The sequence below is a fragment of the Magnolia sinica genome, chromosome 1, assembly GCF_029962835.1.
Source record: "Magnolia sinica isolate HGM2019 chromosome 1, MsV1, whole genome shotgun sequence".
NCBI lineage: Eukaryota > Viridiplantae > Streptophyta > Magnoliopsida > Magnoliales > Magnoliaceae > Magnolia > Magnolia sinica.
In genome coordinates this window covers 122,922,439-122,944,128 of record NC_080573.1, presented here as the reverse complement: position 1 = coordinate 122,944,128, position 21,690 = coordinate 122,922,439, and the positions used below count along the sequence as shown (strand labels likewise).

The window sequence follows — 21,690 nt, the reverse complement described above, 5'->3', positions numbered from 1 at the left end:
GCAGGTGCTCGTCCCAACTACCCGAGAAATCAATTGCGCAGGCCCGAAGCATATCCTCAAGGATCTGGTTGACCCTCTTGGTTTGACCATCAATCTGCGGATGATATGCGGTGCTAAGCTGCAAATTAGTCCTCACCACTCTCTAGAAGCTTCTCCAAAATTGAGACATAAACCTCGGGTCTTGGTTTGAAACGATCGAGATAGGGACACCATGTAGTCTCATGATCTCATCAACAAACATCTTAGCGAGCCGGTTCATATGCTAAGTCTCACGAATCACAAGAAAGTGTGACGACTTCGTCAGACGGTCGATGACAACCCAGATAGCGTCATGACCGCACTAAGTTCTCGGCAAACCCATGACAAAATCGATAAATATGTGCTCCCACTTCCATATCGGGACGCTCAACGGCTGCAATAGACCAGGGGGTCTCTGATGATCGGCTTTGACACGCTGGCATGTGTCACACTCGGCCACAAAACTGGCTATCTGGCGCTTCATCCCCGACCAAAAATACTGACGCCTCATATCGCGATACATCTTCGTTGAGCCAAGGTGGATAGAGAACCGCGATCGGTGTGCCTTGGTCATAAGATCTCGACCCAACTCAGGAATATCCGGGACACATAATCGGCCTCTGAAGCGATGTCCACCATCAGAACCAATTTGTCAATCTGTCTGACTCTCAGATGCTGCCTCTGCTGGGTAATCCTGTAATGACTCGTCTGTCTGCTGAGCCTCGATCACCCTTGCGATAAGAGAGGGTTGAATCGACAGGCTCGATAGCTGAACGATAGAAGACTGCAGACCAAACTCGAAATCATACTCTGCTATATCCTCGAGCATCCTCCACTCCTGAACCATCATGTGTGCCACCAGGCCTCGTGGCCGACGGCTGAGGGCATTCGCCGCCACGTTTGCCTTGCCTGGGTGGTACTGGAGATCAAAATCATACTCCTTCAGGAGCTCCATCCAACGTCTCTGCCTCATATTTAGCTCGGACTGAAAGAACAGATACTTCAAGCTCTTGTGGTCGGAGAAGAGCTCGAACTTGACCCCATAAAGATAGTGCCTTCACACCTTCGATGCGAAGACCACTGCTGCCAGTTCCAAATTATGTGTAGGGTAGTTCAGCTCATGGACCTTGAGCTGACGAGACGCATAAGCCACCGGCTTCCCGTGCTGCATCAAGATAGCACCCAAACCAACTCGCAAGGCATCGGTAAATACAACAAATCCATCACTCCTAGAGGAAAGAGTGAGGATATGAGCGGACGTGAGGCGGTCCTTCAGCTCCATAAATGCCTCCTCATAAGCGTCGCTCCAAATGAACTCGACACCCTTCCGGGTCAACCTAGTCAACGGGGCTGCAATGCGAGAGAATCCCTCAATAAAACGTCGGTAGTAGCCCGCCAAACCAAGAAAACTATGGATCTCGGATGCGTTCGTGGGCTGGCCCCACTGACGCACAGCATTAATCTACGAGGGGTCTACTGCGACACCCTGCCTCATCACCACATGACCGAGGAATTTCACCTCCTTCTGCCAGAACTCACACTTCTCCAACTTCGCGTAAAGCTGGTGTGCACGGAGGGTTTGCAATATAATCTCTAGATGCCACTCATGCTCCTCACGGGCCCTCGAATATATTAGAATGTCGTCGATGAACACCACAACAAACTCATTGAGATATGGATGAAAGACCTCATTCATCAACTACATGAATACTACTGGTGCATTGGTCAATCCGAAGGACATGACCTAGAACTCAAAATGACCATAGCGCGTCCTGAAGGCTGTCCTCGGGATATCCTCATCTCGAACCTGAACCTGTTAATAACCGGACTGCAAATCTATCTTTGAAAAGAACTGCACCTCTTGTAGTTGATCAAACAAATCATCGATCCTCGGGAGCGGGTACTTGTTCTTGATCGTGACCTTGTTGAGCTTTTGGTAATCTACGCAAAGCCTCAACGAGCCATCCTTCTTCTTCACGAAGAGTATCGGCGCTCCCCACGGTGAACTGCTCGGACGGATAAAGCCTAACTCGCGTAACTCGTCTAACTACTTCTGCAGTTCCCGTAACTCCAACGGTGTCATACGATATGAGGGCCTTCAAAATAGGCGTGGTATCAGGCACAAGCTCAATCTGGAACTCGATGTGCTGACGAGGTGGTAATCTCGGAATCTCCTAGAACACATCGAGAAAACCACAAACGACCGGCAACTGGTCGATACTTAAAGCAGCTGGCTCCTCAACGGTACACGACAATAGGCAGGAAAGCTGCTCCCCTCTAGGCTAGGCAACAAACTGGAACTCTAGCACGCCGGGTATACAGACGTGATTGTCCTCGCGGAGCAGTTTATTATGGCGTGGTACTCGACGAGCCAATCCATACCCAGGATGACATCAAACTAGGACATCGGTAATAAGAATAGGTCGGTAGGTAAGAAAATATCCCCAATCAGAACGAGGCAAGATGCGCAAAATCTTCCCAACATTGCAGTTTTCCCTAAGGGCGTCGAAATTGACAAACCCTCACGGGCAGACTCCATCGGCAAACCGATCGATCGATAGAAATTAGTGGCCACAAAGGAATGCGATGTACCAGAGTCAAACAATACATGTGCAATGCATGCAGAAACAGGGAGAGTACCCTCGACGACCCCTCTTGATGACTAAGGGTCCTGCTGTGTGGCATAAAATCTGCCCTTGACCCGCTGGGGAGGTGCAGGTCCCCTCTGAGGTCTCTGCTGATGCTGCTGCCACTGTGATGGCCTGATCTGCTGCCTCTGCTGCTGTGTGAGAGGCCCTGGAGGCTAGTACTGTGGTCGCTGCTGCTGCTGTGGTGGCTGTCGTGGAGGCTGATGCGGTGTCCTCGGCTGCTGCCGCTGTGGATAGGAACACTCGTGCATGCGATGTCCTGTCCTACCGCACCCAAAGTAAGTACTTGCGAACAGTCTTGAAGGTGGTGCTGGGGGTGCCACTGGTGCTCGGAACGCTGGGCGGGTCGTGCGTCACTACTATGAACCATGTTGCTACTGTTGGGAACTACCAGATAGCGCCTTCTTCTTCTGATCTCCTCTCTGGTCGTGGGCTCTCTGTAAACTGGCCCAATCTGACTCATAAATCTGTGCCCTCTCCATGGTCTGCTCAAATGTTGGAAGCATGTGTCCGATCACACGACTCCTGAGGGCAGGACGTAAATCGTTCTCAAAACGGCGGGCCTTCTGCCCCTCATCATCAACAAGGTATGTCCCGAATCTCGACAACGCGACGAAACGTGCCTCATAATGGGACACTGTCATGTCTCCCTGGACTAGAGTCTCAAACTCTAATGCGCGCTGCTGTCGCACATGCTCGGGAAAGAATTTTCAGTCAAACCGGTCTACAAAGTCCTCCCAGGTCCACACAAAATCAGCCACTACCGATCGGGTGACAGATGCCCACTAATGTTGAGCCTCACCCTGGAGAAGGAATACACTAATGGGACTCGCTGCTGGGTCGTACATCTCATGGTGTCAAATATCTTCTCCACCTCGGAGCACCATATCTCCGTTGCAATAGGGTCAGGCTCACCCCGAAAAATGTGGAGGATCATGCTGTCGGAAGTCCTTGAGAAGGGCGCTCGCACGCTCCTACTCAGCCTCGGCTAGTGTAACAATGAGACGCCTGCTCTGCCCCTGAAGAATAGCAGTCATCGCCTGTAGCATCTGCTGCAGCTGAGTAGCACTCACAGGTACGGTCGGATCTACACCGGTCTCAAGTAAAGGAGTAGCATCCTCGAGGTGGAAAGTAGGGATATCCAGTGGTGGAGCGGGAGTAGCAGGTGGTAGAGCGGGGGTCACAGGTGGTGGAGCGGGAGTCGCATGTGGTGGAGCGGGATTCACTCGGGTCGCTCTTCTAGGCATAATGTCTTACAGGAAGGAACAAGGGCCTATCAGCCTTGAGAATTCTCGAAGACATAAACATTAAGGGTTTATGTCGAAAAATTGTTAAGTTATTCGGACTCGGAACCTATTTATAGTAGATATGTGATGTGATCCTCAGGTATTCCCAAGTTATGCTCTGATACCAACTTCTCTCATGCCCTAAACTCAGAAAATGGGCTCACAAAATTTTTGATCACCGAATCCAGCGCCGACAGCCTCCGTAATGCCCCATTCTTGGATCCTGGCACTTGCATGCCAGATTCTGAACCTGGGATCCTACAAGGAGGATTTTCAGTATGATTTTTTTTTGTAATGGAGCATAACTACAAGCATAACCAAGTCACAAAACAACATCACCACATATCCACTATATCAAAACTTTAAGTACAATGCGGAAAGGGAAATACAGGGTGTTCAAAAAGCTCCAAAATGATCATATGCACACTCCTGCCTCAGCGCTGCCGCTGTCCAACGCTACCTGCACACAACGGTTGTGCATAAGCTTACAAAAGATTAGAGGGTGGTGTAAGTGTGTGCACAAGGTAAGCACCAAGTGTATGATATCAGAATAATGCGAAAATATGCGGTAAGTTCACAAATACAACTAGCCGTACTAATGCTAAGTGATGCAAGGCATGAATGCTATCGGCTATATCAAGGCCATGCGATGCGAGACATGAATGCTATCAGCCAAATCGATGCAATGCGAGGCCTACGTAGCCGAGTGTCACATGCGAGATGCAATACAAGCAAGCCAGTACTCATCAAGTATACATATCAGTACAGTTCCTCTCTAGATGTCACCGGGGTCTAATACACTCATACTGACTGCCTTCTCCCTAGCTGCACAACCAAGTAAGTGAAAGAGACCACACTATTCGTCTGACCAGTAGTCTGCCAATACCTACCCGGCTCATCGATAGCGGACTCATTTGCGAGCTGGTCAAACTCAGCCTAGCTTATAGCCCTCTCTCTCGGGCGGATAAGGCCACACCCCCTTCCAACCGACCACGACACAGTGGGAGACCCGGCCTACTGGTATTCGGCACTCAGACGCTCGTGTATCCACTCGGTCTAGACGTTGGAGCACCCCCTGGTACCAAAAAAGTTTTGAGATTTTCACCCAAGAACATCCTAAGTGCCCACAATGCTAGAGCCAATATTTCCAGTATCCGATACGACCATCCACGATGTGCCTGTGGAGGCCACATCCCTGATGTCGCTAGGGCGTGCAGTGATCAAGTCACACATATGCGGAATGCATGAGTCACATCGTCAAATCATGCAGCAATCCTGCGCGTACCACGCACTCATGTGGGGGGACTTCGTCTCATAAGGAGTCCCGTAAATGTCTCAGCCCAACGGCTTATGCTATGATCAAACATTCTTCATATCAAGCACACATATGATGCGTATGGGCATGAATCATGGAGCTATACTAAGTATGTTATAAAGTGATGAATTATCCTTACAATGCAGATGGGCCTAGACGGCCAACACACAACAAGTACGGCGTATCAATGGGCCCTAGGGAGAGTCGTAATGCGGACATTTAACCAATATTATACTTGCAATGTGGACATCAAACCAACATTACTCCTAAGGCATAACCTGTCATAAACATCATTACTGAAACCATGTTGGGATCACACATTGCAATGAACCTTAGGTACTTCCCATTAGGCCTTCAATACATCAAATGAGCCATATCACATGGGCCTTATATTCATCAAGTGGGCCACATCAATGGGCCTCACCAATGGGCCTTATGTACATTGCAATGGGCCATAACCCATGGGCCTTAGAATGCATCAAAATGGGCCTAATCACATGGGCCTCATATATATATCAAGGTGGGCTTCGATGGACAACCAAAAATAAATCAAGATGGGCCTCATAACATGGGCCTTACATTCATATCAAGGTGGGCCTCAACAATGGCCTCATACACATCGAGGTGGGCCTCAACCGACGGGCCATGAATATGACAAGTGGGCCACCTTGCATGGGCCATATGTATATCAAATGAGCCACACCAATTGGGCCCCATGCATATTAAATGGGTCATACCCAAAGATGAGTGGAAACCACTATGGCTCTTAAGAAGTTTGAATGGTGGAGGTCACTGTCCACTATTTTAAATAGTGGGGTTCACTTGAACTTTAGATCAGACTCATTCTTTAACTCATGCCATACAATGAGCTTTCAAAGGGGATGGATGGTTCAGATGCAGCACATGCATCATAGTGGGGTCCACTATCCATCCAGCAGCCAGCAAAATGGCTGGACAGCATGATAAAATACGTACATTAAAGGTGGGTTCCACCGTCCACGGCAGTGGACGGTGTGAATAAAACACATACATTACTGTGGGCTCCACCGTCCGCTTGGACAGTGGGAATAAAACACATGCATCACTGTGGGCTCCACATGGGGCCCACCACAATGTTTACTGCAATCCAATCTGTCCATGAGGTCACGCAGACCCAGACGCTGAGGAAAAATAAATTTCATCTTGATCCAAAACTTCAGTGGCCCATAAATGGGTTTCAAGGGCAGACGTACAATCACCACTGTTTCCTATGATGTGGGCCACCTGAGTCTTAGATGTGGCTGAACTTTGGAGGGGGCCCACTTCAGGAAGGGGCCCACCATATGAACGTTGGAACCGTGGTGATGGTGCGGTCGCAATGGTACAAGTCTCGGATTAAGCTGACTCAAATCTACAGGATTCGACTTACGGTCACGTGTAAACATCGATTATACGTCGCAGGTTTCTAAAATTCGACTGGAAGGACCTCGGAAGCCTACGGAACAATACGGACTAGGATACGGGTCTTACATTTGGACTTATCGGGTTACCCATCTGACCTAAAATCGCATTGTTGTGTTTATAGATTCACTTTGAAGTATATGGACTATTTTATACCATTTTGGGGTTTATTTCATTATAATTTTAGATTAATTAATCCGTTAAATGCTGTTAGATTTTTTATGGATTCACATGGAATGATGGACACAAGCCTTGCCCTTCGTCGATTTTGAGAGTGATGCGTGTTTCCACTCTATATTGAGTTGGCTTTTGCTCCTCCCTCCTTATTTTTATTGGGTTAGCCTAATGCTACTCTTCTCTTTTATTGAGTTAGGTTTTTGCTATGTTTCTCTTTTATTAGGTTAGCTTTATGCTCCCTCCCTTATTTTATGGCTTGAAAATGTGTCTTGGACTTTCAAAACTCTTATGGTTAGACTTATTTCTCTATTGATACAAGTGATGTGTTGAAGGACTCTTAACTACTGACTTTATATATATCGTGGTTGTAATGCACTACGAGTAGTGACCCTTTTGGTTGATCCGTAAATCCTTAGATTTGGTTAGGGGTACATAAATCAATATAAGTAATTTACGGGAGCGTGTTACATCACTTTCATGGTATTGGATATCACAATTAATCGCTTCATGAACAAATTGTGTAACCTAATTCTTTCAATTCATAAGTTGTGATGTCTCGATGTGTTCACGTAAATACATGTTAGTATCGGATTGTAACACCCTGGTTCTCGAAACCCAAGTATACTACTTGTTTTTCGAAAACCCAAGTGTTAACATTTAAAGATAGCCCAAATTTCATATATATATATATGTGTGTGTGTGTGTGTGTTTATATATATATATATATATATATATATTTATTTTCTTTATCAAAGTTAGTAGTTTAGTGGAATAGAAACAAATCAAGTATAAAAGGGAGTTTAAATATATATAACAAAATATTTAAGTGATTGCCTGAAAGCTTATACAAACCAATGTCCTAAGTCTTTACAATTGCATGAAAATACAAATTCAATCATGAATGAAATCAATGATCCAAAGCCCCAAGATCATTTAACTCCTCATATTCCACATGAGTACCCGTATGCGCATCATCTACGTCTCCTGCACACCTAATATGGTTTGATAGTGTTAATACTATCCCAGTGAGATATAACCCCTAACATTTATTAAAACATCTTGATAATTAAACATAGTTGTCAAGAACAATCTATAATGAATATTTCACAATGACCATCATAGTAATAAGACAGAGTTTAAATTCCACAAAGATATTCTTGTTTAAATGCATGAATGCATGCACATGCTTACAAACTTGAGGATGCACATCTAACTGGCAAAAAGTTCGCCCAATGAGAACTAGCCACCTAGGAAAATATATAAAGGCACACCTTAAGGGGGACTAGCCATCGGGACAAGTCCATGCAATAAGGATAACCCATAGTGGTTCGAATGCACGCGATAATAACTTAGTATCACTTGATAAAATACTGCATGGTATAAAGTCTGCATGCTATGGAAATGCATGATTAGTCCAACCATTATTATTCCGATTTCAAACAACCATTTTTTTTAGAAAGCTCAAAGGTCACTATGGGGGGCTTGTCACCTAGCATAGGCCGATAGCTCTGGCATAATGTCCCATACCACCATCCCCGGCTCATGAGACTCTAATAAATAAAATGTTTAAAGGTAACCTTCTCAACTAGTGGCTGGTCATAGTTCAACAAGTGGGACTTAACATCGCAGGGTTATAAAGAAATAGTCCATCTAAGTCACATAAGACAATTATTCCATCAAAACCATAAGGGCAAATATTCAATTCAAGGATACGATAGAAAGAGATTATTCCCAAAAGCCATATAGGCATAAATGATCCACAAGGTGGTAAGTCTATAATGTAATTTTATTTAATCCATTAAACAAATGGCCACTAGTTTGAGGATCTCCTAAAACACAATTAAATAATCACAAGTGGTAAAATAAGCCACAAACAATATCAATAACACTTATCCATGTAAAATATTTCATTTAAACCATAACAGATATATTTACGATCCATAGCATGTTCAGATATTGAATATAAATCCAATGATTAATCATTTATGAAGAATTCACTCAAATAGAAACTAACATTTGTCATCATTTTTTCTGAATATTAAATTAAGTAATTAATGAAATAAATGAACTAAGATAACTATCATGATGTAGAAAAGCTTGAACGGTAATCCTCACCTTAGAGTTGGATCCCTCTCTCGTCATAGTTAGATTCATGTATACTCATTCTAAAATCGATTCTTACCATAAATTACAAGAATTATACGGTTAGACCATGACATTACACCCTACAATCGATTAAAATCAACCTTAATGCTTTAACCAAGTAGGATTAGGATATTCAATCTATGTTTTAGACATAGGTTTGACTTTTGGGGATTTTGATTCCCACATTCAAATTAAACATAGAAGCTCAGAATCATAAATTAATTTCAATCCTAAAATGTTATAAGACGACTTACCCAATTGACTTGAACCCATCTCTTAGCTCAGAAGAATTTGGCAAAACTCAAGGGATGTCGGCATAGCTTCTGTTGTGACTTAATTCCTGGCTTTTCCCATAACAACACCTGCTAAGTTGAACTGAACTTGACCCACACTTGGCCCGACTCATTGATAAAACAGTGGGTCGACTCACTGAGTCAACTCAATTTGACTCTCTCTCTCTCTCTCTCTCTCTCTCTCTCTCTCTCTTTCTCTCTTCAGCCTTTTTATCTACTTCTTCCTCTTTCCCTCTGCTTCTCTTCATACCTCTCATTACTGAACACCCAGGAGATGGGTTAGACTCAGCTGGACTGACCGAGTCGACTCGATGGCAGTGAGACAGCCACCACGACTCTTTGTTTTCTCTTCTTCTCTTTTATTTTCTTCTTCCTTTTTCCTTCTTCTAAAGAAATCCCTAGAGCTTGGATCTTAGACTAGACACCAAACTCGTGGTGACCTAACATGATGAATCGACTCGACCAACTCAGATTCGAGTGAGCCCAGTAACCTGAATTCGACTGGACAACAATCCCTCTCTCCATTTCCATCTTTCTCTTCTTGTTTTCTTCTTTCTTCTTCTTCCTCTTATCTCTGAGAATCCAGAGGTCTCTAATCATTGCTGAGACTCGGGCTAGCATCTGAACAAACTCAAACTCGGACTGAGTTGGATGGCGAGTCACCGACTCAGTTGTGGGAATTAGCGGCGAAGAGAGACTTCTCCTTCTCTCCCTCTCGATCTTCCTCTTCTTTCTTTCCTTCTTCTCAGCCATCCCTTTCTCTCTTCTCTTTTTCAGTTAGGAAAACTAGTGAGATGTTGGACTCAGCCTGACTAACAGCGACTCGAGTCGAGTCAACTCAATTGATGCGGCACTAGAAGTGGCGCCCCTTCCTCCTTTTATTTTCTTTCCATTTTCGCAAAGGGCTACCCTAACTGGTAGCGTTTTATAGGTCCTTTTAATCTTATTCTAGAATTTTTGGATGCTAACTAATCACTTGATTAGTTAGCTGAGTCGGTGACGAACCTATAAGTAATATGGTGTCATTTGGATGATTCAGATTAAAAATAGCTGCATGGCCATGATCGGACTATATAGATGGACTTCTGGGACCCTGGCCCACCTAACGGATAGCTTAGATCAGACAAAGGGCACATTTGAAGAGGATGGGTTTTCTTGCCAAACAAAGAAGATGCGTCGGCTGGTAATGGTGGATTGTTATTGTGTAGACACCCCACCTAGCCTAACATCTTGAAGAGGCAAGAACAATCCGCGCCATGATTAACAATCCGAAGCCGAAACCCTAATCCAAACCATACCCGAACCTGAAACCCTAATCCAAACCATACCCAAACCCGAAACCCTGATCCAAACCCTACTTGAACCCGAAACCCCAATCCAAGCCCTTAGAACCTCCCAAACCCAGCCCGAAGTCCTAAATCTAGGACCTATTCAAGCCAAGTCAGCCTAAAAATACACCGGACGAGCCAAAAACCCAAAAAAGGGAGCACTGGACAAACCAACACACCACACAAGGACCACACGTTCGAGCCTGACCCGAGCCCTGCCCAGGCGGTAGTTTGACTACTGCTGGTGGTACTCCGATTACCTCCGTTTGCCAAATGCGTGTGTCCTCCGAGCAACAGCTGGCACAACATCCGAAAGTCAACTTTCTCCACGAATTACCCCCCATCTGATCTTATTTACTAAGCCCAAGAGCCAATGAGAGTACGCTACATGGTGTTTCTCTCTCCTCAACCAATCACCACTTGCCACCTCAGCTTTTACCCTTCCTAAACCTCACAATTGCCGTAATGCCATTGGAGAAGGCTATAAATAGCCCTCTCCTCCTCTCATTTTCAACAACAACAACACATTATCCATCTCCACATCCAAGAGAGTGAGAGAAAAAAGGGAGAGAAAGAGAGGGAAGGAGAGGGAAGGAGCCCCCGAGCCTCCTAAGATTCGATCCTTTAGCCACCCCCTAGCCTTTCCTCTTGACTCTTCTAAACCTAGCCCATGTTGGTCATGTTTTAATTCATGTTCTAGCCTATCTAAGTCTAAATCTAAAGATCTATTTATCTCATACACCATCATGACATTTATTCCCTTCTTAAACTTCCTACTCATCTAGACTCGTAGCGAACGTATGCTCTGTGTGACTTGTCGTACTACGGATCCCGTCACATTAGAAATTCTTAATAGTTTAGTCCGATTTTCTTATCCTTTTGCATAACCATCATCACATCCGCCTTTTAGACACACCATTGGACGTATGCTCTGTGGCCTGCAGAAACTTTGGATCTTGTCACATCAGAAATCTGCCCGTGTGTCTAGTCTCATCCTGACCATAGCATCCATCTTCCTTTGAGAGTATTTTATCACACTAAGTAGAGATCGTAAATTTGTACGGACAAAGAGGGTGCCTAACACCTTCCCTCTTTGTAACCAAGGTCCCTTACCCGGAATCCCGGATCGCAGACCAGGAGTCAACCTAGGGTAGGAGAGTCTTTGGATTTCTCCAACCTTACATATTCCACGGATCTAGCCGATCGTGAGATTCTAAGATTTATCAGTTAGTGGCGATTCCATCATCCATAAATTAGCTCAATCACTCCCACTGCAAAAACTAAACATCCAAATCAGTTTGGGTACCAATTTTCAGTGTCCAAAGAATGATGACTCCGTTGGGGATTTCCAGCTTTCACTAGCTGAGACCTAACTCGACAGTTTGTGATACTTTACTCTCAAGGGATATTCACCATTGCATTCAACTAAAAAAATCTTTGGCTTACACTTGCTTAGGCACTAATTCGAACCATGACCACTTGATCCCGTGCAGCCATGACCTCTCAAGCTACCCATGAAGAAGAGCTGATAGCTTAGCCAGCTCCTGAAATATCAGCACCCGCACCTACACCAACACCCGCACCGTTACCTCCAGTAGCTCCAACATACCCATAAGCTAACGCAACCATGCAAGAGGTGTCCCAAAGTCTCCGAGCAATGCAAGAGCTATTACTTTTCCTGGTACCGAGTGCCACACTAAATACACAAGCAACCCAGCCTAGTGTACAGAATAGTTCAATCCCTCAAACTCCTTTTGCATTTTTCCTCATTCCTCCAGCAAATCCTGTCCTCCCTCTCCCAGAGGAGTCAGCACAAGATCAACAACAACCAGCAAACGAGAGTAACCCTCCCACACATCATTACTCAAATAATCAGGTTACAACATCTGTCCCCCCTAACGGGAACCACAGACAAGAACTGGCGGATGCCCATGAAGGGGGTCAGTTTCGAGTCCAACTCACTCCCTCTAATGGGAGAAACATTCCGTAATTGGCAGATACCCCAAGCGGGAGCCATTTCCATACATTACACCCTCCTTCGAAAGGGAGCAGTGTTCAATTTCAATTACCTCTCGCCATCGGGAGTCCATCTTCTTTCCAACAATCCCCCATTCTGGCAAACCAAAGGATCGAGGAAGTCAATCCTTACGAGGAAGAGGCAATACAAGCCCTACAGCAAGAGGCAAGATACGCGCAGCATAATAGAGCAGAGATTGAGGAATTGTAGGAACAACTACAAATGGTGCAGAACCAACTACAGAGGAAACAGGGGGTGGATCACCCATCCACTAAGTTCAGGGACCTATGTCCTTTTTCAGATGCTCGAGTACCTCCAAACTTCGAGGTGCCCAAATTTAAGAGGTACGATGGTAGTGGGTGTCCCACAACACACTTGAAAGCTTTTTGTATGGAACTCAATGCGATAGTAGGGAATGATGGAGCCTTGATATGGCTCTTCTAGAAATCCCTTAAAGGTGACGCTTTGGATTGGTACACCTCGCTGGACAGCGATCAAATTAGAACCTGGGAAAGACTCTCCCAGGCATTCATTGACAGATTTTCATATAACCTGAACATGGCTCCAAGGAGGTCAGACCTAGCTGCCCTGAGAAAGAAATGCGACGAGTCTTTATCAGCATATGTAGGGCGATGGCGGACCATGGCAGCCCGAATGAGAAACCCCAACGATATACATGATCGTCCACTCTGCAGACCCAAGAATTTTTGGATATTTGATCTCATACCCATACGTGAATTTCTCCCAGCTCGGATTAGGTGGAAGTCGGGATCAGAGCTGAAACTATTTCTCCATGGCCGCACCAGGCCCCCTCAATTAAAAGGAGCAAAGTAGACGGGAAACCTGTCGGACATGGGAATAGAAACAGTACTACTCCCGCGCAACACGCCACAAAGGTCAACAATATCGTCACCAACGCTCAAGGCAACCAGTACGCTCTACAACCAGAGCCACAACAAAATAGGCAGTACCAGTCACCGAACCAACAATACCAGCCACAACAAGCCCAGCAGGGATATTAAGTGCAACCGCCTCAGCAACAATAGCAACATCCTCGGGGAAATGCGTAAGGCCCATACAAACAGGTAATGCTAGGCAGAAAGTTCACCCTTCTAGCGCAAACATACAGTCAAGTCTTGATAATGCTGATGCAAAGGTAACTCTTGACACCACTATAGCCTCGACTTTCGCCAAATCCCCTGCCACAAGATACAATGAAAACCAGTATTGCGCATATCATTAGGCTCTCGGTCATCTAACAGACCGCTGTTTCACCTTGAAACATGCTGTTCAAGACTTGATCGAGAGCCAGAAGATTGCAATTACCCCGCAGGCTGGCAATGCCAATCAGGCCAACATTCTCCAGAATCCCCTGCCATTGCATCCTGTGGGACCCAGCATGTCTGGTACCTCTACCGTCAACAACATCGAAAGAGAGCATCCCACATACTCTTTTCCACATCACTCCATATAAGCAATCATGCCCGATACAGTAAATCGGACATGGGGATACTGACAAGCACCTCTGCCTGGACCACAGGTATACCTCAAAGCAGTACCGATAGCTTCACCTCTCATTCTCGAAGCAGCACCCACCACACCTCTGCTCATACTCGAAGCGGCACCGACAGCACAACCCTTCACCCTCTAAAGTGCATCAACAACATCCAGGTCACAATCTCAATCTTTCACCCTCTAAGGGGCACAGCTAGCGTCACCCCCAACACATCTGAATAGGTCAGGTCCTAAACCTATCATCCTTCCAATCGGGCTTCCCGATCTCGCCTTGTTGACCATGTAAGGGGCACCCCCTGTCCAATCTCCAAGTTTCCTCTTGTCTCACCAATTGGCACATGCCCAGAGGATCCCTCCTTCATAAAGTACACATCAAAAGGAGGAGGAAAATCCCACTATTATGCCCTATGAGGATTCAGTCACATCCCAGAGAAAGTCCTCGAGTCTACCACAGACAGATCCCATCACTCAACCTCAAGAACTGGTGATATATCTGGAAGGGAGGATGGTTTCCTCCTATAACCCAAAGGCAGTCCCATGACACTATCCTGAATCACTACCAAAAAAAGGGGCAAAGGATTCAGACCACTTTAGTTTTTTGCTACGGATATAAACCTTAGCTATGGTTGCTATGGTTTTAATCCAAAGCTAAAAAGTTGATACACCATTAATAATTCATAACGTTGTAAGGGGCTCTATGAGGCCTATAAAAAACTATATGTTCTATCTAAGACATCTATATATTTGTAAATATTACTTTAGAGGATAAAAAAATCAGCTAGATCAAAGGCTCAAGTGGACCACACGGTAGGAAACATTGATATTAAATTACAGTTGCTTCTTATGGTGTGGTCCACTTAGGCCTCCAATATACCTAAAATTTAGTGTCATAAACTAAAATAATTTAATAAAATTAATGGTTGGAATGGATAAACAAAATACATCATGGTGGGCCCCATGGAGCCCATATCAGGACCGTCCACGGTCCTTCTCACGAACCGATGCCCAAATTTGGGCGCGTGCTCAAAATAGAGCCGCGCCCAAAATGGGGTTCTCTCTCTCTCTCTCTCTCTCTCTCTCTCTCTCTCTTCGTTCCCTAATCCCCCCTCTCTCTCTCCATTTCTCAATCCTCTCTCTCCCTCCCGATCTCTGCTCCATCTCTCTCATTCTCCTCCCTCTCTCTCCAGTGCATCTCTACCGTCTCTTCTATCTCTCTCCATTGTAGCAGCCGTGAAGCTCCTACCCGAAGAAACACGTGCCGTGAAGCTCCTCTCCATAGCTTGCGGTCCTTTCTACAAGTAGCTGCGAGGCATCAACCTCTCTTTCTCTCATTGCATCTCTCCCTCCAAACATGTATCTGATCGCAAACAAAGATTTCCAGCACATTCTTCGTGTTTTGAACACGAATGTGGATGGGAATCGAGATCTGATCTTGTAATGTTCGGTTAGGGTTCATTGATTTTGATAATTAATCTTGATAGTGGTAATAGATTTTGGATTTTATAGATCTATTCATTTGTATCGGATTCTCTTTTATCTTTGCAATTTCTTAAGTCTATGTTGATTTTTTCTTTTGTGAATTGGGTTTTACAGGTTAGTGATTTGGGGAATCTGATCAGATTGTATGCTCAATGGCACTCGCATTTGCTCCCTTACTATTCGTTTGATCAGTTCATAGACAAGGTGGAACAAGTAGGTGCCACCAAGCGTGTACAGGTAAGCCACTTCGAATGCTAGGTCTTGCACATCTTTGCTTTGCATGCATGTGCCATAAGCTCTATTAGTTAGGATTTTACTTAGATCAGCTTTCCTCTATTAGGACATTGTAAAGGAAGCTAGTACAGGGAAAGATGCAATGGGCAGGCCATGTATCTTGATCCAGAGGTCTAGGTTCTGTATTGAGCTGAAAATGACAAAATCTTGGTTGATCTCTCTTCACTGAAATTGGGCTGCTCCACTCTTTGGCTCCTATTTATTTAACTGGCCATATTTTTCAAATGACCACTCACTGTTATACAAGCACGATTGACTTCCTGTGTTTTTTCTTAAGATATCAAGATTTATAGATCCTTAACCTAGGCATTATGACCATGAAAGCCTGTTAGCTGATGATTTTTATAAAGGTCAGCTGTTACAAATGATGTTATTTTGATAGAGTATGGTAGGTGTTTGGTTTTTGGCCGATGAAAATGTTCTTGTATTGATATTCCTGTTTCTACTCATTTGAAATGTTTCTGCTCATTTGAAAGATCATATGCATGGTAGCAAAGATCATATGCATGGTAGTAGTTTGTTTTTTGGCCAATGAAAATATTCTTGTATTGAGGTTCTAGTATATGCATAAGGTGGAGCAGGACCAATTTCTGCTCATTTAAAATTTCATGCAAGAGATGGCATGCAACTATGTTAAGTTTCAGCTTCTTTGATATTTCCTGCAAGAGAAAGCTAACAACTATTGAGTGTGAAATCTTCTAGTAAGCCAGGGGTTCTGGGTGGTTAGATTTTGTACGAGTACGGCCTTAATCTTCTCAACTTTTGATTCATTTGATGTTTAGTTAGTTTGATAGTAGGGCCAGTTTTTGTCGTTCCTGATGAAGTATGCAAGTTGTCTCCATCCTTGTTGGAGCCTTTCATGTGGTCTATTTGCTTCTTTGCCCAAGCTTCTTCAAGTTTTGTCTCTCTCAAATTTTTATCGTTCAAGTTTGATTGGAGCTTGTCTTCTAGATGGATTGGAGCATCAGTTTTAAGGTGTTGTTTTCTTAGAATATAAGATGGTAATTTTTGATTGGTAAAAATATTGACCAGGATTGCAATGGTCCATATTTCAGATTGCATGACCCGGAATGAAAAATGTAGTGGGGTTGGCAAAATTTAGTAAACATCGTTGACAACAAAATGATGCCTAAATTGAAACAACTCAATAATTTTTGTGGCAAATAACATCTTGGTCCTATTGTTGTTTTAAATGTTATTTCAACAACTCTTAAAGGATCTTCTGATCTAGTTAAGTGAGTTCTGGTTTTATGGGGTTCTGTTGAGTTGTTAAATGAGGTTGGGGATTAGCTATAGCCTTTTGGAGGCCTATTGCTGTTCTAAATGTTATTTTAACAACTCTTAAAGGTAGTTCGTTGGTTTTGATGGAGACCTGTTTATGTCGTTTGGAGGCTATCTAAAGAGGAACATTTAATTTGATAAACATTGAGCTATATTTTGTAGGATGTGCAAGCATGTAGGAGATTTTGAATCGAATTTTTTATCTGACCTTGAGAGAGGCCAATTGCCAATAAAAGACTCCCATGATGGTTTGGAAGGTAAAGTTGGAGGACAGTAATTTAAAAACTCTTCTTGGGACATTCAGTCATTTTTTGAGATTGACCATATCGATACTGTTAGCTTGCAAGATACTCCATATATTAGTATAGTTTGAAACACAACTAATCTGTGTTAAGTTTCAGGTGAATTATGGATGAATTTGGGTGGTGACCTCTCTCCCATATGTCTGAATATCTTGCCATTACTTTCTTCTTCCTCGCAGCTGCAATGTTTTCATGTCTTTATTGCTTGACTACATTATATCATTTGTCTGAAATTTATATTCTCATGTTAAGCAGTTCCTGACATAGCATGTGTTGGTACAGGTCTTTATCTTCTTTACAGATTCTTCCTGCTAACTTTCTATTACTCTCTGCTGTGAGTCCTTGATCTCATTGAACTCTTTCACAGTACTTACAATTAGAATTATGATTGGCAGATCATGGTTGACAGTTATTTGTTTCAAGATCCTTAGTAGATCGATCCGGGCTACTTATCATGGTTGGCAGATATTTCACTGCTATTCTTTTTCATGTTTATTAAAGGTTTGTTATGACTTATGAACTATGTTCGAAGATTTCAAGCTGAATTGAGAAAACCACTCTTTTATATTAGATAAATGGCATTGATTCAATCATCCACTCAGCCAACACTTTATCTAATCCTTTTTCTCTTGTCATTATAGTGCCAGGTTCCCTACTTTGGCGGGCTAGGAATGTGATGTTGGGTTCGGTCCTGGGAGCGGCATTTTGTTTCCCTCTTGGTAATATTCCTATTCTCATCTATTTATATGAATGAATCAAAAGCTTACCAATCATTGCTTCTAAATATAAATTGGTGCTGCTATGTTAATTAATTTACACAGATATGACTTTTGTATTTTTCATGGAAGATATCGTGTGCACATTGTATACTAGGAGACTGCACGTCTCTTGCCATCTAATAGCAGATAGCAAGAATCTTAACATGCATTTCCAAATTGGCGTTTAAAATTTCACATTTTGTGAACCGCATGAGATTCTCGTGAATTGTCTTTTATCAGTCGAAGTTGCGCTCTTTATATGAAAACCAAAAAATAAAAATAAAAATAGAGAATACGGAGAAAGCTAATCCTCTCATTTTTTTTTCTCTTGTGAAAATGAATTTTTGCTAAAACAGGTATGTGATCGAGTGATTGTGATGTGGTCTTCATCATTTTTGAATGATATGTTGTGCAATTATCAATAGCTATCAGCTGAGTTTTTTTTGCTCTTTCATTGGGAGAGTTTGGAGAGCGAGAAGAGGACCCCATCATCATCTAGCATGGGGCTTTTTGGATTGACCTAAGGTGGCAACCATCAGAAACCATCTTCCTAGCGGATTGGTGGTTCATTCTATATCAGATTGAATGCTTCTTCTTGAAAGGTATGTAGAGCGTTCTCTTGCATAAAATTTTAAATTTTGGTTTCTCTATATTTTCAGTGATGATTTTGAACTCTTTTCTACTATATAATCTATTAATATGCTTTCTGAATTCCTTGATTTAGTATTTTACTATGTGTATTGTAATAAGACCTTAGTTCTCTAGTTAAAGTCATGCCTTGTCTCCATGTTCTTCCTTTAATTTAAAAGCCATTTTGGTCAAAATGCCCTTTACAAGGGCAATGAGGAGACTACGTTCCTCCTTCAAAACTCTCGTTCAAACGCTGATTTAGATAGGCTGAACCGAGCGCACTCTAACTTGAAGCAAGTCCAGCTGCAAGAAGAGATTTTTTGGAAACAAAAATCCAGAAATAAGTGGCTAGCCATAGGAGACAGAAACACTAATTTTTTCCACCACTCTGTTCTGGACAAGATGAGAAGACTGACCATCACAAAACTCAAATCCTCATCAGGTGATCTTCTTGAAAATATTGACGATATTGGTACGGAAGCTGCTGGTTATTTTCAGGCCCTTTTTACCTCCTCTGCTACTGTTATTCACAATGACATCTTGGCTTGCATTCCGCTCATTATGCCAGACCAGATGAATAAGGATTTGTTGCGCCCGATCTCCATCGACGAAGTCAAGGCCGCAGCTGATTCTATCCCACTGGAGAGCGCTCCCGGGCCAGACGGGTTTGGTGGCTCCTTCTTCTCTTCTTGCTGGGATGTGATTGGTAATGATATTTTTGGTATTGCTAATGAATTTCTTGCAGGAGGCCCTCTGCCCAGAGCATTTCAATGCACCCAAATCTGTTTAATCCCAAAGAAGAGCAACCCAGAAACCATTGGGGATTTCAAACCAATTAGCCTTTGTAACAGCATAATGAAAATTTTCTCCAAGATTATTGCGTCCAGATTGGCCGTCCACCTCCCGACCATCATCTCAGACGAACAAGGCGCCTTCGTAAGGGGTAGATCAATTGCGGAGAATATTTCCACTATGAGAGAAATGATTCATAAGCTGGATCCCAAGGTCTTTGGAGGCAATCTAATCTTGAAATTGGACATGGAGAAAGCGTATGATCGTGTTGAATGGGGGTTCCTAGATGTCGTGCTCAAGAAGTTTGGTTTTGACGAGCAGTGGATTAACCAGGTGTAGCGCTGCTGGCACGGTAGCTGGTTTTCCGTGCTCATAAATGGAAGAGCGTTTGGCTTCTTTCAGGCGTCTAGAGGCTTGAAGCAGGGAGACCCCCTTTCCCTAGCCATGTTTAGTATTGCTGCTGAACTTCTCAGTCGTGGCATTAGAAAGCTGTTTATCACCGGGATTTGCCAGGCCTTCAAACTGTCCACAAACTGTCCGCTGATCACCCACTTGTTTTTCGTTAATGATGCTATTTTATTTTTGAATGGCAAGCTCTCCTCTTTGCAACCGCTTCTCAAATTCATTAAAGAATATGAGGAAGCCTCTGGCCAAAAGGTGAACGTCCAAAAATCTACATTCATCGTCCCAAAAAAAGCTTCCAAAGCCAAAGCTCGCAGAGTGGCCCACCTTACAGGCTTCAAGCAAGCCTTTCTTCCTTGCTCTTATCTAGGTGCGCCTCTCAACAGAGGGAAGACTCGCGCCCCCTCGCTGCAGCCGATCATTCAGAAAATCCTCAGCCGGATAGAGGGATGGAAATCCAAACTCCTCAACCCAGCGGCAAAGGCCATCCTGATCAAGAATGTGTTGTCCAGCATTCCAATTCATGTCCTGTCAGCCCTGAACATCCTGGCGGCTGTTTGTAATACTTTTGAAGCCGGGTTCGCCAATTTTTTCTGGGGCAATGCGGAGGGTCGTCAGAAGAAGCACTGGATCAATTGGGCCAGGATTTGCAGACCCTTATCTGAGGGAGGGCTGGGGATCAGAAGGTTGGGGGAGTCATGCGTGCATTCCATATTAAAATGGGCTGGAATCTTATGCAAGGGAAATCCCTTTGGACGAGGCTCATTTCTGCCAAATACATAACCAATCTCATCCGCAATAGAGGGAGAAGTTCTTTGGCTGCCTCCCAGGTGTGGAAGGAGATGGTCCCTACACTGCAATTTTCTATTCATCACGTGAAGTGGCTCATCGGCGAGGGAAGGATCAACTTTTGGAATCAAAATTGGACAGGGAGGGGCTTCTTAGCAGGTGCCACTCTCTCTCTCCCGTCCCGTCTCATCTTCGAGAAGTAATGGTGAGAGACTTCCATCCTTGCTTCGGCAAATGGAACCTCTCCCACATCCAATCTCTCCTCCCTCCCTCTGTTCTCCAAATCCTCAATACCAATTCTGCTATTTTTACTGACAGAGAAGACGTTTTAGCTTGGGATCTCTCTACCTCCGGCGACTTCACTATTAAGTCTGCTTGGAACGCTCTTCGGAATCACCAGCCGAGACTGTGTTGGGCCAAGTGGGCCTGGAATTGGAACTTTCCTCTGAAAGATCATGTTCAGTGTTGTCCCTGTGGATCTTGCGATCCAAAATTCTGGAATAAGTTTGGCCTCCCGATGTGAATGTTGTAGGGTTTCTAACGTCGGTTCTGATCCCTCGCCTGCCCTCAATCAAGATGGTTCTCAGTTGCATTAGCTCTTGCCAGCCTCGTCTTCTCTTTCAAATCAGTTCTCTGAGGACCTCGATCACATTTTTAGCCATGGTATGATCGCGAGGGAGCTATGGGTGCAGTTCTCTCAAATTTTTGGCATGTCCCCATCTCCAAACCAGTCCATCAAATGCAGAATCCTACAGTGGTCCTTCAAAGCCTCTAAATCCTC

At 44.0% G+C, this 21,690-nt stretch overlaps 1 long non-coding RNA gene across 5 annotated transcripts; it reads left to right on the top strand.

Annotated features, from left to right (window-relative positions):
* Nucleotides 1–15,080: 15,080 nt before the first annotated feature.
* Nucleotides 15,081–19,141, top strand: LOC131217562 (uncharacterized). Of its 5 annotated transcripts, XR_009157275.1 has the most exons (4): nucleotides 15,081–15,898; nucleotides 17,399–17,493; nucleotides 18,180–18,257; nucleotides 18,758–19,141. It is a non-coding gene; the product is annotated as an uncharacterized LOC131217562 (long non-coding RNA). The 5 variants fall into 5 exon arrangements; XR_009157276.1 differs by lacking the exon at nucleotides 17,399–17,493; XR_009157279.1 differs by lacking the exons at nucleotides 15,081–15,898; nucleotides 17,399–17,493 and adding an exon at nucleotides 17,821–17,872 and having other exon boundaries at nucleotides 18,186–18,257.
* Nucleotides 19,142–21,690: the final 2,549 nt, after the last annotated feature.